Raw genomic sequence first — 12,465 nt, 5'->3', positions numbered from 1 at the left:
TGGCCGTGTCGGCTTCTCACTTTCTGGATTTTAGAAGGGCATGACATGCCTATATTTGTGTCTCCCCCTCCTTTTACTCCTCCACCTCTTTTCTTTTCGCATGACTATATGTACTTGTCACTTTTCCATGTGTTAGTTGTGTCTTCTGAGCAGTTTGTCAGCTTTTGGACACCTTTGAAGGTGTTTTCTATGTGTTTCTATGTGTTTTTGTTTGCCTGCCATTGGTTTTAACGGTGTTCGAAGGTGTTCGACGAACAGTTCGACGAACAGTTCGGCGAACACACGGGTGTTCGATGAACCGAACCGAACTCGAACACTACGGGGGTGGCTCAACACTATTCACAAGATAAAAACTGACTAGCTGAATCCTTCTAAGCTCTATGCAGAAACAGGAGGTCAATTTTCCCTGTATGACTCATCAGTCACTGCAAAATTCAATGGCAGGGAGAGGAAGAAGCAGCTGGGTCACAAATTGAAGAGAGGAATGATTTCTTCAGGCACAAGAGACTTCCTGTTTCTACATAGAACAGAGAAAACAGATTAACTGAGTAGAAAGGCAAAATTAGCAATAGTAAGAACCCAGTGCTGTATAATACGATGACTGTAATACATTAAGAGGAGGAGTACTTCTTTAATGTTGAAATAATTGATTTTGAAAAGAAAGAAAATGGCTGACAACAACAAATCCTGCAAGTGGAATATGTGTCGTATCTGTGTAATTGATCAGCAAGTGCTTACATGGCTCACTGGTGAGGAACTGACGTATAAAGGGACATGATATCACAAGTTATCCAGATGTAGGACGAAATGCATTCCATCTTCGATATAACCATAGGAGAGGTTATACAAATGCATATCCAGAACTTATAGCTTTAGCAAAACACAGTATACATGGTTTGGTGCAAAAGTTACTTAACATTGGATCCGTAGGGGATAAAAAAAAAATGAATGAGGGATGGATGGTATTTCATGACAACTGCGCCCCCTGTGGTGTAAAGATGCTGCTCAACTGTGCAATTTTGGTGCTTTTTTCTCCATAGTCTTCTATGTGGAGCCTGAAAAAAACACATGAAGAAAAAAAACAATGTTGCATTTTTAAGCAAAGACTCAAAGCTTTTCTGTATTATTAAAAGAGCATTAAAAATGTGGCTTCACATCTGCACCAAAAACACATCAAATATGGGGAACACACATAAAAGAAACACAGCAAACACACAATAATCAGAGAAGATTGTTATTGCGTCGTCTGGTGCCTGCAGAAAAGGTGCAGAAAAAAAGCAGTAGAACAAACATAGCATTTACACTACATGGGAACATGTACTACATGGGTTACATTTTTATTAAATTTTTTAAGGCTTTAATAAAGGACAAATATCAATCACGCTATTTTTTTACCCCATTTACTGATTCCTATAAATAATCTGATCACTGTGTTGTGCGGGTCCTTACAATTACAGGGTCACTAAATATGTCCAATATTATTTGCTGATTTTGGGCTCTACCTGACACGCCCCCAGGGCAGTGGGGTACTCGGTGTCCGGGCCTATGGATGCTGGGGGGTTATATGTCACAGTGGCTGTCCCAGTCCGTGGCCCAGGGCGGTCAACAAAAAGGGGATAGTTTATATGGGATTTGTAGTTTGATCGTGACGCCACCTGTGGTTTCTGGTAATTTGTACCAGCGCTGCTGCAGACCTCGGAGGCAGTTGATAGGGCACCTAGGATGGAACAACTCCCCACAGGTGGAGCGGGCCTCAGGGCAGTGTAGAGTTTGATGGTGGGTGGTAATGCTGGGGCTTGTAGTGCAGTCGGGATAGCGCAGCTGAAATAACTGACGGAGGCAGAGGAGTGCAGTCATCCGAGTTTTACTCACAGTTCTTGTTCAAGGTTTTCAGGTACACTGTACAGGTGTCCGCCTCCGCGTCGCCCTGCGTCTACAAGATCAGGGGTTCAGCTCTTCCTCGGATGTGTCAGGAGCGCTTGATGGAACCCTGCTTTCTTTATGTTCCTAACTAGACCGACTTCCCGCGCTGGGTCATCTCCCTCCTGCCCTGCGCTTCCCACACACAGTCCTGATCGGGTGCTCTGAAGTCCCTCTGGGCAACCTGGAGTTCCCGGACCTACTTGACCCTCATGGTGACTCGGATGAGACTGTGGCGACTGCACCATGGAAGTGCAGAAGCCTCCGGTTTTCCCAGCCGAGACCTGGAGTAACAGGGCTGGTCCAGGGGTCGGTCCCCTTCTTGCGGCCTGATCCCTCTGACACCTGGCAGATTCGGGGCGTACGGGTGCCGTCCTGCACTCACAGTGCCCCCTGGGATCCCTTCTATAGAACGGAGCCTTCCTCCTCTGCTCCCCTCCTGGGCCTCTATCACTAGGCCTCACTTGTGGAGCAGAGCTGCTAACTAGTGTTGAGCCACCCCCGTAGTGTTCGAGTTCGGTTCGGTTCGTCGAACACCCGTATGTTCGCTGAACTGTTCGTCGAACACCTTCAAACACCGTTAAAACCAATGGCAGGCAAACAAAAACACATAGAAACACATAGAAAACACCTTCAAAGGTGTCCAAAAGCTGACAAACTGCTCAGAAGACACAACTAACACATGGAAAAGTGACAAGTACATATAGACATGCGAAAAGAAAAGAGATGGAGAAGTAAAATGAGGGGGAGACACAGATATAGGCATGTCATGCCCTTCTAAAACCAAAAAAGTGCGAAGCCGACAAGGCCAGTCCGTTACTGCCCGTGCGACCTCCGTGTTGCCGGGTTTGTGCCAGAGCCGCGGTGGACCCTGACGGCCAGCCCCCCTCTCCCAATACTGGTGCCTGTCCGCTGGTGGGTCAAGCGAGCCCCCCTGCGGTGGAGGCAGGTCTAATCTTTTTAATTTAAATTGTCTCTCTAATTTGAATGAGTACACTTTAAATCCATTTACAAGGATCTATTGGAGGGCAAGTCTCATGCCAGCAGCCGCGTAATTCCAGCTCCAGTAGCGTCCACTAAAGCTGCTGCAGTTAAAAAGCTTTTATAAGGATTGAGCTCGGCGGTCCACCGCAAGGCGTCCTACCGCCAGTCCCAGCCCCTATGCCTTGGGGTGCCTCCCCAATGCTCTTCACTGAGTGTCCCGGGGGCCTGAACAATTTCCTTTGAAAAAATTAAGTGTCCAAACTACAGGTGGTGTAGCTTGCTTAACGGCTGGGATAATCCGCTGACTAGCAGACACTGCTACTAAGCACAAAGTATTTCCTGGGCTAGATGCAGTTAAAAATTTGTAATTAGATACTCTCGTTGGATGCTGAGAAAGCATTCCATAGAGTCTCCTGGCATGCCATATATTATTCTCTTAAAAAGCTTGGGGTAGGGGTCTAGGGGACCCTTTTATAGCCAAAATCACGGCCCTGTATCGCAATACGTCACCTAGGCTGAAGATAAATGGAACATTTTCATCACCTTTTATAATCACCAATGGGACAAGGCAGGGATGTCCTCTGTCCCCTCTCTTATACATCCTAGTGACGGAGCACCTGCTCTCATCAATTCGCCATAACCCCAATATTAGGTGGATTGAGGTGGGAGGCACCGAGTACAAGTGCTCTCTATTTGCTGATGATGTCCTAGTATATATCACTCAATCACATATATCCATCCCTGCTGTTATGGCTGAAATAGATCACTTTGTTACATGGTCAAATTTTAAAATCAATGCAGCGAAGTCTGAGGCCCTCGATGTCTCCCTCCCCAAATCCATACAGGATTCCATCCAGTCCAACTTTCCCTTTGCCTGGCCCTCACAGGGTATCAAATGCTTAGGAATTCGTATTCATAGAGACCTCTCCTGTCTATGTCTTAATTTTGGGCCCTTTATTGAACAACTCCATACAGACCACAGTTGGCAAGTTAGAACTGTAAGAATCACTACGTGAACCACTGGTGTTTTGTGGAAAAGCATATGTACTCTGTGTTCCAAATTATTATGCAAAAAGTGTTTAGGAGTGATAAGGTAAGAATTTTTTTGTTTGTCAGTTAAACTCATTGATGGTGATGTGTGTCAGGGCTCTTTATATCACTGTAAGCAATTGCAGACACCTGTGCTAATTAGTTTGGCAGGTGTGTCCAATGAAAGGCAAGACTACTTAAGAAGGCTGTCCCACATTATTAAGCAGCCTACATTTTCTGCCAAAATGGGAAAGAAAAAGCATGTGTCGGCTGCTGAGAAGCAACAAATTGTGGAGTGTTTAGGTCAAGGCATGACTACAATCAACATTGCCAAAACACTTCATCCTGATCATCGCACAATCAAGAAGTATGTAGCTGATTCACAGTACACACGTCTGCGTGCTGGTAAGGGAAAATTGAGGACACTTTCCTACAGGCAATTACGTCAGGTTAAAAGAGCAGCGGCAAAAAAGCCTTGTCATAGCAGCAGACAAGTTTTTGAAGCTGCTGGTGCGTCCAACGTCCCCCGAACAACAAGATGCAGAGTCCTTCAGAGGTTTGCAGCTGTGCGTAAGCCATCCTGTCGACCTCCTCTATCCACTGCACACAAGCAGAAACGGCTCCAGTGGGCCAAACAATACATAAAGACTGACTTCAAAACTGTTTTGTTCACCGATGAGTGCCATGAAACGCTCGATGGTCCAGATGGATGGAGTGGAGGATGGCTGGTTGATGCAAACACGGCTACGGCGCCAACAAGGAGGAGGTGGAGTAATGTTTTGGGCTGGAATCATGGGGAGAGAGATTGTCGGCCCCTTTAGGATCCCTGAAGGGGTAAAGATGAACTCCATAATGTATGTGGAGTTTCTCAAACAGCACTTCCTGCCATGGTTCAAGAAGAAGAACCGTGTATTCCGCAGCAAGATCATTTTCATGCATGATAATGCACCGTCTCATGCTGCACATAACACATCTGCATCTCTGGCTGATATGGGCATAAAAGGGGACAAATTTATGGTGTGACCCCCATGCTCCCCTGACCTCAACCCCATTCAGAACCTCTGGAGCATCATCAAAAGGAGTGTCTATGATGGCGGGAGGCAGTTCACATCTAAGCAACAGCTCTGGGAGGGTATTCTGTCCTCATGCAAAACAATTGAAGCAGAAACCATCCAAAACCTGACGAATTCAATGGACGAGAGAGTTCAGAAGATCTTTTCGAACAAGGGGTCCTATGTGCAAATGTAACATCACCTAGAATAAAGTTTTGAGTAGAAAACTGTTTGATTTCAGTTTCTAATAACCTGCTAATGCTTATAATTTCAAAAATGACCATTTTTTTGTTCTTTATTAAAATGAAAAGGTTGATCGAAGAGTGTGGGGGATCTAAGAGTGTGGCAACCCAGTAGTCAGGATTATTTCGAATTCTGACAATCTGAGGGTCATGTTGCAGGTAGTGCAGCAAGAAGGCACTCATGTGTTTTGCGCATCTAGGAGCCCCACAATTATTTTCCAGGCTAGATGCAGCTAAAAATTATTATTAATTTGAAAGCTGGTGGAGTTAAGTATAGATGGCCTAATAGAATCAGTACTGCAAACTGCTATAAAGCCCAAATTTTTTTCCAGCCAAGATACAGATAAACATGATTAGTAATTTTAAATCTGGTGGAGTTTAGTATGGATGGCCTAATAGAATCAGTACTGCACACTGCTACAAGGCCCAAATTATTTTCCAGCCAAGATACAGAAAAACATGATTAGTAATTTGAAAGCTTAAAACGGTTGGTGAGGTGATTTTAACAAATCATCAAGCTTTTACTCTCCCCAGGATGACACAGGGGTAGAAAAGTCGTTTCGGATCCATGATTTGTTCATCTTTATGAACGTGAGTCTGTCTACATTATCAGTGGAGAGCCGCGTGCACTTATCTGTCAGCACACCACCAGCAGCGGTGAACACACGTTCAGACAGAACGCTGGCTGCGGGGCATGACAAGATCTCCAAGGTGTAAGTGGCGAGCTCCGGCCATTTATCCAGATTGGAAGCCCAAAAAGAGCAAGGGTCCAGTGACACAGTCGTGGCTTCAATGTTTACTTGGAGATACTCCTGTACCATCGTCTCTAGGCGTTGACTATGTGTCAGACTTCTTGTCTCCTGTGGCCTTGCAAAGGATGGGCTAAAAAAGTGGTGAAATGATTCCGCAAAATTGATGTTACCAGCAGATCCTGTGTTTCTGTTACTTTTTGAGTGCTGAACACTCGACGGTCCCACGGTTGGCAAGTTGGAACTGTGAGATTCACTACGTGCACCACTAGTGTTTTGGGGAAAAGCACATGGAAGATTCTGCAACAGCCTCTGCTGATATTCCGGCATGCGTGCATCTCTTTCTATGGCAGGAATAATTTCTGCAAATTTACTTTTGTACCGGGGATCTAACAGTGTGGCAACCTAGTAGTCAGGATTATTTCTAATTCTCACAATTCGAGGGTCATGTTGCAGGTAGTGCAACAAGAAGGCACTCATGTGTCTTGGGCATCCAGGAACACCAAGTCCCTGTTGTGTTGGTGGCGAGGTAACAATCATGCTTCCTTCCTCTGCCCTCTCCCCCCAACCTCGCACAACAGAAATGTGATCAAGGTCTCCCTCTTCTGATGAGTCTTCCATCAGTTTGTCCTCCACTTCTTCCTGGGCTCCTGCACCTTCCTCACTAGTTTGGCTGCTACCATGCGCCCTGGTAAAACCATCTCCCCCACCCTCACATGCCTGCCGCCTTGGTGCTGCCGACCGTCTGGACCTTGGAGATGTTAGCCCTTCCTCATACAACTCCTCCTCCTCTACTTCCTCCACCTCCTCTTGTGCCACCACCTGACTCCAAATTCTGTTTAACATGTGCTCCAGCATGTAAATCACCGGAATAGTCATGCTGATAATGGCATCGTCAGCACTAAACATCTTCATCGCCATTTCAAAACTGTGCAGAAGGGTGCATAGGTCCCTGATCTGAGACCACTCCTCCAGCGTGATTTGCCCCACCTCTGGATCTCATTGGCCCAGGCTATACGTCACAACGTATTGCACTAGGGCTTGTCGGTGCTGCCACAGTCGCTGCAACATGTGCAGAGTTGAATTCCACCGGGTAGGAACATTGCATTTTAGCGATGTAAGTCGCTGAGCTGCGGGATGCGAACGGCGGAAGTGAGCACACAGCGACCTTGCCCTCTGCAGAAGGCCATCTAGTCCGGGATAGTGGGCTAAAAATTGCTGGACAACCAGGTTCAACATGTGAGCCATACAAGGCACGTGTGTGACATTGCCCCGGCGAAGGGCCGCACCGAGGTTTGCAGCATTGTCGCACACGGCCTTCCCTGGTTTCAGGTCCAGTGGAGACAACCATTCATGAAACTGGTTCTCCAGAGCTGACCACAACTCCTCTGCTGTGTGACTCACATTTCCCAGACATTTCAAAGTAAAAACCGCCTGATGACGTTGAGCCCTGCTGATAGCATAGTAAGGAGGTGTGCAGGATCCCTTCTGCGCAGTTAGAAAGCTTGTGGCATGACCAGACAGGCTTTGGGTGCAGGTGGAGGACCGAGAGGAGGTTGAGGAGGCCGAAGCAGTGGAGGAACTTTGAGATAAAGAGGATTGACGCACAACTCGTGGGGACGGCAAGACTTGGACAGCAGCCCCTTGTCCTGCTGTCACCATAGTTACCCAGTGCCCAGTCAGCGACATGTAACGCCCCAGTCCATGCCTACTCGTCCAAGTGTCTGTGGTGAAATGCACCCTGTCACACACAGAGTTTCTCAAAGAAGCGGTGATGTTGTGTGCGACATGCTGGTGGAGCGCAGGCACACCTTTCTTTGAGAAGTAGTGCCGACTGGGCATCTGGTACTGGGGCACTGCGACGGACATAAGGTCTCGAAAATCCTCTGTGTCCACCAGGCGGAAAGGAAGCATTTCTGTAGCCAAGAGCTTGCAGGTGGTGAAATTCAACCTCTTAGCTTTCTCATGGCTAGGAGGAAATGGTCTTTTACTTGTCCACATCTGAGGGACCGAGGGCTGGCTGATGTGCTTAGACGGGGTTGAGAAGGGTGTCCCCGGCAAACTGCCGGTCTGTGAGGAAGATGCAGGCGGACATGTTAGGTTGCCTTGATCCAAAGGTGGTGCTATCGATGTCGGACAGCGCTGAACACCAGCTGGTGTTTCCACCTCCAAAGAAAATGATGACCTGCCAATCACGCTGGCTGTTGCGGGTAAAGAGGTGGCAGGTCTGCGTCCCAAAACAGGTGTGACTGCTGTCCCCCCAGTCACAGAGGATGAAGAGGCTGCGGATGCACAAGATGGGGCAGACGGTGGTTGGCCCGGCCGGCTAGGCCGCATTGTAGCTCAGTGAGCTTCCCACTGCAACTTATGCTTCATATCCATGTGCCGGTTCATGCATGAAGTACTCAAACTATGTATTTTTTGGCCTCTACTTAGCTTTTGCTGACAAATGTTACAGATAACACGAGTTGGGTCATCTCTATCGATCTGAAAAAATGCCCAGGCTATGCAAGGTTTAGCACCCATGCGACCTGAAGAGCCACCACGACTTGTGGTCAGAGGCAGAGTTGTGTTTGAGGATGCAGTTGTTGACGTGCTTCCAGTACTACGTCTCTGTCCAGGAAGGCGCAACCTGACCTCGTCGTCACTAGCATCCTCCTCCACCTCCTCTGCTGACCTCATCTCTTGGCTGACTGTGGGTTGACAGTAAGTGGGATCTCCAACCTCGTCATCATCACCCTGTGTGTTATCACACCCGTTGTCCTCAGAGCCAACCTCTTCCTGCCCTGACAAAAAACTAAAGTTGTCACTCCAATCAGGTATTTGAGTCTCATCATCATCTTCCTCATTGTCTCTACCAACAGGAGTTACAGTTTGGGAACGAGAGTCTACATTATGGTCAGAACCTTCTGCGTCTGGTCCTGGATCCGACTCATAAAGATTCTGGGCATCAGTGCAGATCATTTCCTCGTCTGGATTCACAGAAGCTCTGGAGCCGACCTCTGATTCCCAGGCTATATTATGAGTAAACAGCTCTGCAGACTCAACCATCTGTTCTACCCCATACTCAGACGGGCAGCTGGAGACTTGGGAGCTGTGAGGAAGCAAGTGCGATTGGGGAGACACCTCTGATTACTGGAGTATTTGTGATGTTGAAGTTGAGATTGAGGAGAGCCCACTTAAAGGAGCACTTGATATCTGTTGAAGCACCTGCTGTTTTTGTGCCTCATCTGGAATTTGTATTGATTGGCATGGCCGTAAGAAAGGATCTTATCACATTGTCCGCTAAAAGAAGTAGACATCTTAGTTTAGCTGGAAGATGGTCTTTCTTCTGCAGATGTTACTGTTGCTTTAACACCTACCCCACGGACACAACCTTTTTTTCCCTTCCCAACACGCCTATTCCCCTTTCCACCAGCAGCAGGCCTTTTTCCACTCATTTTGGTGGTTAACTAATTCACAACTCTGGAGTTGTTTGCACAAAAAACAATGGATGGGAACCGAGCAGAGCTGAGTGGCCAAACTGTGGTATTAGCCCAAAAGTATTGGCTGGGTTAGATGCAGAAAAAAATTAGATTGAATTTGCAACCTGGTGGAGGTTAGTATAGATGGACTAATAGAACAAGTCCCACACACTGCTACAAGCCGAAATATTTTTTCAGAGCTAGATGCAGAAAAAAATTTGATTGAATTTGCAACCTGGTGGAGGTTAGTATAGATGGACTAATAGAACAAGTTCCACACACTGCTTCAAGCCGAAATATTTTTTCAGAGCTAGATGCAGAAAAAAATTATATTGAATTTGCAACCTGGTGGAAGTTAGTATAGATGGACTAATAGAACAAGTCCCACACACTGCTACAAGCCGAAATATTTTTTCAGAGCTAGATGCAGAAAAAAATTATATTGAATTTGCAACCTGCTGGAGGTTAGTATAGATGGACTAATATAACAAGTCCCACACACTGCTACAAGCTGAAGCCCAAATATTTTTTCAGAGCTAGATGCAGATAAAAATTATTTTGAATTTGCAACCTGCTGGAGGTTAGTATAGATGGACTAATAGAACAAGTCCCACACACTGCTACAAGCCAAAGCCCAAATATTTTTTCAGAGCTAGATGCAGATAAAAATTATTTTGAATTTGCAACCTGGTGGAGGTTAGTATAGATGGACTAATAGAACAAGTCCCACACACTGCTACAAGCCGAAATATTTTTTCAGAGCTAGATGCAGAAAAAAATTATATTGAATTTGCAACCTGCTGGAGGTTAGTATAGATGGACTAATAGAACAAGTGCCACACACTGCTACAAGCCGAAGGCCAAATATTTTTTCAGAGCTAGATGCAGATAAAAATTATTTTGAATTTGCAACCTGCTGGAGGTTAGTATAGATGGACTAATAGAACAAGTCCCACACACTGCTACAAGCCCAAATATTTTTTCAGACCTAGATGCAGAAAAAAATTATATTGAATTTGCAACCTGCTGGAGGTTAGTATAAATGGACTAATAGAACAAGTCCCACACACTGCTACAAGCCGAAGCCCAAATATTTTTTCAGAGCTAGATGCAGATAAAAAATATTTTGGCTTATAGCAGTGTGTGGGACTTGTTCTATTAGTCCATCTATACTAACCTCCAGCAGGTTGCAAATTCAAAATAATTTTTATCTGCATCTAGCTCTGAAAAAATATTTTGGCTTATAGCAGTGTGTGGGACTTGTTCTATTAGTCCATCTATACTAACCTCCAGCAGGTTGCAAATTCTAAATAATTTTTCAGAGCTAGATGCAGAAAAAAATTATATTGAATTTGCAACCTGCTGGAGGTTAGTATAGATGGACTAATAGAATAAGTCCCACACACTGCTACAAGCCGAAGCCCAAATATTTTTTCAGAGCTATACGCAGATAAAAATTATTTTGAATTTGCAACCTGGTGGAGTTTAGTATAGATGGACTAATAGAATGATGCTATGCCCAAAAGGTTTTACTTCACTATGTGCAGTAAAAAAAATTGTATTCTATACACAGGTGGTGTAGCTTGCAACACAGATAGGCTTCTCCACTGACTAACACACACTGCAAGAGGACAAAAAGGATTTGCTTTGCTAGATTTAGCCAAATGCTTTGAAAAAAACTTGCACCGCACTGGCACAGACCTGCCTGGCAAAACGTGATAGGAACTGATGTAACCTAGCCCTGAAAAGGACTGCAATTACAATTAGTCTTTATGCCCAACCTATCTATTTAAGAGCACAGACCTGCCTGATAAAAGTCGTAGGAAATGATGTAACCTAGTCCTTAAAAGGACTGCAATCACAACTATTCCCTACTCCCAAGCTATCTGTAGATTTGTGCGAAAATTGGCTTCAAATTAACAAAGTATAGCGCACACAGCAACAGCGGTGCTGTCTAACACGCAGCTGCAGCATTGAGAAAATGGTGGCGACGGGGAAAATGGCTGGGTCTTATAGGGCAAGGACATGTGACATACACTGCCAATGACACATGCCCTTGCTTGTGTGAAAAAAAGCAGTTCGCTCCGTGTGTGCGCTGCTGATATGCTGACAGATTGCACCTCCCCACTGTAAATGCGGGAAAGAGAAAAAAAATGGAGATCTTCATTATTTCTGCAGAGATCCATCCCCTGCCCCTCCCCCCGCCCCGCTGTACACTCAAACTGCGTATTAACATTAATTTTCAGCATTACTGAGAAAAAATCCAGTTATGATTTTGGTGCACGAACAGTTATCGAACATAACCTCGAACAGCCGAATTTTTTTCAAATAGTTCGGGTTCGCCGAACGGCTCCAACACCGCCCAAAACAGCTTGAATTTGAGATTGACGAACAGTTCGAGTTGAACACCGCTCATCTCTACTCCTAACGAGACTCTGCTCCCATCCTTACTGCTCACTCACTTCTCTGTCTTGCCTCTCTCCGCCACCCTAAGATGGCTTCCCTTTATATACCTCCTACAATGGTGCTCCCCTACTCTACATCCTCCACCCACACCCACTACTGGTTCCCCCTACCTTTGGTTCTCCCCACTCCAGCCAGGGACAGAGCTCAGCAGAAGACACAGTGCATCTTGCCCTTCCAGCCGGCCTGGAGTAGTGTAGTGTTGAATGTGGGTGTTGGGGTTCCGGGCAGCACTCCCTCCTTACCTGAGCGAAGGAGACACCACACCTCTGGGTGAGGTGCAGTACCTCTGTGGCGACTGAACCCTCAGGGGCGCCACACTCCCCCCTGGTAAAACACAGCACGTCCGCAGGCTGGAACTGAGCAAAAACACAGTATTTAGACATACAAACTTTTTAGAATGCATTCGCTTATAAGATTATTAAACAAAACATTTCTTCCCTTTATGGGAGGCACTTTTCTTTGAACGTTACAGGTTACCATCATTACAAACATTATAAAACATTTTCAGCCGACTACAGCGCAATCTGCAGCCAGGTGTCCATTCCTTTTTCAACCAGGT

This window comes from Phyllobates terribilis, unplaced genomic scaffold (assembly GCF_046119375.1).
Source record: "Phyllobates terribilis strain yellow unplaced genomic scaffold, ASM4611937v1 Scaffold_2__4_contigs__length_985480577, whole genome shotgun sequence".
In the NCBI taxonomy this organism is placed as follows: Eukaryota; Metazoa; Chordata; class Amphibia; order Anura; family Dendrobatidae; genus Phyllobates; species Phyllobates terribilis.
The sequence above is the reverse complement of the archived record's forward strand: the minus strand, read 5'-3'. Positions refer to the sequence as shown.